Source organism: Tenrec ecaudatus, unplaced genomic scaffold (genome assembly GCF_050624435.1).
Source record: "Tenrec ecaudatus isolate mTenEca1 unplaced genomic scaffold, mTenEca1.hap1 Scaffold_1142, whole genome shotgun sequence".
Lineage (NCBI taxonomy): Eukaryota > Metazoa > Chordata > Mammalia > Afrosoricida > Tenrecidae > Tenrec > Tenrec ecaudatus.
In genome coordinates this window covers 110,501-116,081 of record NW_027457697.1, presented here as the reverse complement: position 1 = coordinate 116,081, position 5,581 = coordinate 110,501, and the positions used below count along the sequence as shown (strand labels likewise).

Here is a 5,581-nt window from a genome sequence, read left to right as displayed (position 1 = left end):
GCTTTGGCGTGAATTCTTTCTCATGCAGAGCCAAGGACCAAGGTATATCTGTCCACAGAGAGAAAAACCTAGGAAAGCTCTTTGGAGGCAGCAGCACTGCACATGAGTGGCTATTGGATACTGTTTAGATGCATGGCTTTCTATTTGGAACTTTTTTTTGTCTCACCTGAATGGAAAGGAAGAGGTAATACTTTTGGATCACACAGTATCCATGTCCACAAATGAGCTGCTCATTCCACAGTCCTGGCAGTGCCTTTTGAAAACCCTCTGCTTTAGAATGTCACTCCTTGAAGATGGCAGTGGGAGTGGCTGGGGCCAAGTATGCTGCCTCTTACTCCCAGTTGCAGGTTTCTGGATGCTGATTGTATCTCTTACAGCATCAATTAGTGGGCTTGTTGTCTGCCTCAGGCTTTGTTCACAGAGATCCTCCAGCTAGGTGGTGGTGTGTGCGCATAAGCAGAGGCTTCCTGCCAATCCCCCATGAGTAGTAGAGCTCCCATGGTGTGGACTCCATGAAAGCCGTGCTCCAGCCAGCAGGATTACAAAGGAGGGTGGGCCCGGCAGGACAGGAGGGCCATTGCCCCTATGGAATGACCTCAGAACCCCGCCTCCCTCCCTGTCCAGCTCCTGGGACTATGGGCCCTAAGCTTCATGCCTGACTCAGGAATAGACACAGGGTGAGGCAACTCCAGGAGGTGATTTTGCTGATCTAATCCAGCCTGAGATCATCCTTGCATGTGCCCTCTGTCCAGACCTTTTTTTAAATTGTTCATGCAACACTAACCACAATGCATATATACATCGGTTGTGTAAAGCACATTTGTACATTCATTGCCCTCATTATTCTCAAAATATCCACTCTCCACCCCACCCAAGCCCCTGGCCTCAGCTCCTCATTTTTCCCCCTCCATTCGAGCTACCCTTGATAATTTACTAATTATTTTCTCATATCTTGCACTGTCTGATGTTCCTTCACCCACTTTTCTGTTGAGGTTAAATGTAGATCCCTGTATACGGTTTCCGTTTTCCAACCTACCCTCCCTCCACCCTTCCCGAGTCTGCACTCATAACACTGGTCCTCAAGGGCTCATCCACCCTGGATTCCCCATGTTTCCTGTTCCTATCTGTCCAAGTGTACATTCTCTAGTCTAGCCTGATTTGTAAATTAGAATTGGGATCATGATAGTGGGAGATAGGAAACATGTAGGAACTAGGGGAAAGCTGTGTTTCATCGTTATTATCTGGTACCTGTCTTGGTTTATCTCCTCCCTGACACCCTTCTGTTAGGGATGTCCAGAGGACTGTAAATGGGCTTTGTGTCTGTACCCAGCACTCCCCGCTCATTCGCAAGGATAAGATTTTTTTTGTTCTGATGATGCCTGCTACCAAATCTTTTCAAAACCTCATGATCGCACAAGCTGGTGTGCTTCTTCCATGTGGGCTTTGTTTCTTCTGAGCTAGATGGGCGCTTGTTTTCCTTTAAGCCTTTAAGACCTCACATGCTATATATTTGATAGCTGGGTACCATTAGCTTTCTTCACCACATTTGCTTATGTACCTGCTTTGTGTTCAGTGATCGTGTAGGGAAGGTGAGCATCATAGAATGCCAATTCAATAGAACAGTATTTTTGCAACGAGGGAGTCCTTGAGCGGAGGCCCAATGTCCATCTGCTACCTTAATACAAAACCTATAAATATAGGGACATAGATCTATTTCCCCATGCTCATATATTTAAATATGTACATGCCTTTTTTTAAACCTCTATAATTGACCCTTGCTTCCTAGCTTGCTTTTCTATTCCCTTTGATTTGCCTCTTGGGCCCACTGCCATGCTCACTTTTCATTTGTGCTTCAGTAATTCAGTAATTCCTCTTGGTTCCATTGGTTCCATTTCCCTTGATCACTCCCTACCAGGCCTCCTACATCCCCGTCACCACTGATTTGCATCACCTGTTCTTCCCTTTTCTCTGGGTTTCTTAACACTACTACCTTTCCCCACACCTCCCTCTCTCCCATGTCTCCCCAGAAGTGTTGGTCCTGTTTTCTCTCCTCCAGATTGTTCATCCAGCCTATCTTATTTAGACAGACCTGTAGATGTAATAACATACACAAAACAAAACAGCAAAACCAAGCACTAAAAGCAACAAAACAACCAAAATCCAATGACAATGAAAGAAAACAACTCAACAAGAAAGAAGTGGCTCATCGTTAGTTCAAGGTCGGTTTGTTGGCCTTTAAGAGTGTTTTCCAGTCCAGTCTGTTGGTGTACCAAGTACTGGCCCCAAAGTCATCCTTTGGCATTCCCTGGAGACCTTGGTGCTTCGTTTTCTTTCTCTTCTGCTGTACCCCCTTAGTGTTATGCCTCGGTGTGGCAGGATTAGTTCGGGCGCATTTCCCACACTGAGTCTTCAGTGTTGTCCCCTCTAAGGCTATGGGTCTTTGAGGGGTGTCTTGTCTCATCGTGGGGCTGGCCATGTGGTCTTCTATGTGGACTGGATTCTCTTAGTGGGAACATCATCCTCAAGTCCTGGTGTGCCAGGATGTGCTCCACATTCCCCTCCTCCCCCTTCATCTGCTCCATGTGCTCCGATCAGATATGTCCCTCTCTCAGAGCTGCAGATTCACTGCCATCCTCTGAAATAAAATATTTGGCATGGGAAGGGGAGTTGGGTGGGAGGATCTGCTCAGATCATTTGATGGTTCAGGATAGATTGACTGTTCGGCTGGGGACAGGTATGTGGGGCTTAGGGCTCTGGCTCCCAACACTGGTTGTGAATATGTCTTTGTTGTTAACCAGTTGTGTGCCTGTGGGTCAACACCTGTGTCTTTTTGAGTGAGTTTTCTCATCTGCAGAGTAAAGGTAATCCATTATCCAGACTCCCATGTCACCAATTGATTGAGAGGCACTAACCAGAGCCTGATTGAAATAGTGTGTACCTGTCAGCCGTGTTCTAAAAACACCTTAAAAGTCTTAAAAACACTATAAATGCCTTAAAAACCCTAAAACGTCTAAAATATTTCTAAAATGCTAAGACCACCCCTAAAGACTCTCTAAAACATCTTAAGACCATTAAATACATGGTAAAAGGCTTTCTAAAACACCCTAATGCGCCATAAGTCTAATTTTTTTTTTATCCTGTGAAATCACCCTTTATTGAAATAGTACACAAAGGCTACTCCATGATGTGAGTGGCACCTTTGTTTGAAAACCAATCTATTTGAAAACGAAAGGTCAACAATTTCTCAGAAGCAAAAATGAAGAGGAGGAGGAAGGGAAACATACTGCAAAGGGAACAAACGAGGTGCAATCTGGAAGAAGGTCGACACAGTGTAACTAATGTCAGTGGACAATTTGTGTGAGAAGTGTAAAAGGGTAACCTATCTTGTGCAACCTTCTTTAATAAACTCAGCATCTCCTACTGCATTCTGTCTGTCAATGCAATAAGCTGGGATCGTGCCAAAGCAATCTCTCTGGCTTCCCCTTCAGTTATGTGGCTGCTTTTCCCAAAGTAAAGATCGCAGGTCTTTCTCCCCATTGCATTTTAGAATGCAGAATCAATTGATAGTGTACATGGAAGTCCTACTACAGCTGTAATGCAGTTTCAGGCGACATTCGTTACCACTTTTAACATTTCATTACGCAATCACAATTTTTAAATGACTGTTATTACAAACCTTTTGCTTGCAATGATTGTTGCCAACATGTTTTTCAATGATTGCCAAGAAATAAGCAGAAGAAACATCCCAGTACTTGCCTTAGTTCCCAAGGGCACCAACAGGGGACACATTTCAGTGACAGTGTTCTTACAATACAGTTGCACAGATCTGGAAAGCTTAATTCTTGTTGCAACACTACTGGTTTACATGACTATCGGAATGACCAAAGATTAAGAAAGTATTTCATTTCTTTCAGGAAATATTTACAACTAATGACTGAGTCCTTATGCCCACATCTGCTCTTAGAGATCATATCCTTATATAGTGGGCCACAAGGTAGTTGCAGCACTACTTGTCCTGAATAAAATTTCTGCCCTGATATTTCTAGAAAGTCCATCTCCCAGCAAAATGCACTTAATTTAAAATAAAAGCAAAGCAGGACTGTTGGCCTCCATTGTTGAAATGAATCGCAGATCGCAATTGCTGAACACTGTGTAAATTGAAGCACTGCATTAAAGCTGTTCCTATAAAACATTTTGTACTTACTTTACATATTACAAAAGTATTTATGTTTGAGTCTGCTCCCAAATAGAAGGTGCTTTCGGTTCTTCAATCTATTTTTCTTTAGAAACAAATTAAAACAAGTCCTATAATGTACAACCTGTATAGAAAATGTCCTTTAAAAAAAGAGCATTTGCAACATTTTACACTTAGTGTAACTTAGCAATACAGTTTATGCTCATATATTTAGCTGGCTGTTAAGAGGCACATTGCACAAGAAAGTTTCAAAAAGTTTGTGAAAGATGTACTGAAAAGACAATGGAACTTTCCCTTGGAAGATTTGAAGTCCCCTTGTCCATTCAGAAATAGTCGACATATGCAGATGCTTCAGCCACTGATTAAGGATGTATCTGATTTAATTTCCTGCTTGTATTTTTTGAAGAAGATATTCCATTTGTAAATTCAAATTTGGTTGGCCCCTTTTAGTCTTTTTGCTTAATATTTTGAACACTTCCATTTTCTTCTTTTTGTAGAGTCTTTGAGCTTCTTCTCGCTCCTGTTTCCTCCGCTCAAATTCCTGTTTCTTAGCAGCACGTTTGGCTTGGATCTGTGAATTTTCTTCCTGTGCTTTCTGATTGGATGTTTTCTTCCTCTTTGTCTTTAGGGTAGCAAAGGAGTTTACTGCGGTGCTACAATGTTCTTCTGGAAGAGGATGGTCCAGACTGCACTGTTCCTCAGACACAGCCTGGTCAAGGCTGGCGTGATCTTCTGGCAAAGGTGGTGCAACTTGTCCTTCTGGCAAAGGCTGGCGAACTTTTCTGATTTGTTTCTTGAGCCTTTCTTCTTCAGCTAAATAGAGATGGTTCAGGTGGTCTGGGTATTGATCTGTGAACTGGGATTCCCGTGAGGTTTGAAACTTTCTTTCCTTCCAAAGCAATTTCTTGTAACTGCTGAATCTTTAGCTTTCTTCGAAGTGCAAAGCCTTGCCCCTCGCGGACGCTCCCCGAAAAAGCCTTCGGATGATTCGATCGCCACCTTCTCTGTTTCAAGTCCCTCTTCGTGACTTCCACTGGAGAAAGCGCTTCGCCACGCAAACCCCGACTCTCGGCGCGCAGCTTCACCGGCGCCATGGCGGAGGCCTCGCGCCATAAGTCTTAAAAAAAACTCCTTACGTCCCGAAAACATAATAAATGCCCTAATATTATGCAAATGCCTTAAAACGCAAAATAAAGAACACGTGAAGCCCTAAAAACACGCTAAAAGTCTTTTAAAACCCCAAGAACATCCCTACAAAGCAACCCGAAGCACTATAAAACCCTGTAAAAGTCCAACAGCCTAATAGACATGAATTCACCATGAAAGCAAAAAATAATCCAACAAAACCCTAAAGCCCTGAAAACCAAAACCTAATCCCCCCAAACA

The 5,581-nt window shown here is 43.1% G+C and overlaps 1 pseudogene; it reads right to left on the bottom strand.

Moving 5' to 3' along the window:
* Positions 1–4,502: 4,502 nt before the first annotated feature.
* LOC142435975 (thyroid transcription factor 1-associated protein 26-like) lies at positions 4,503–5,294 on the bottom strand (annotated as a pseudogene).
* Positions 5,295–5,581: the final 287 nt, after the last annotated feature.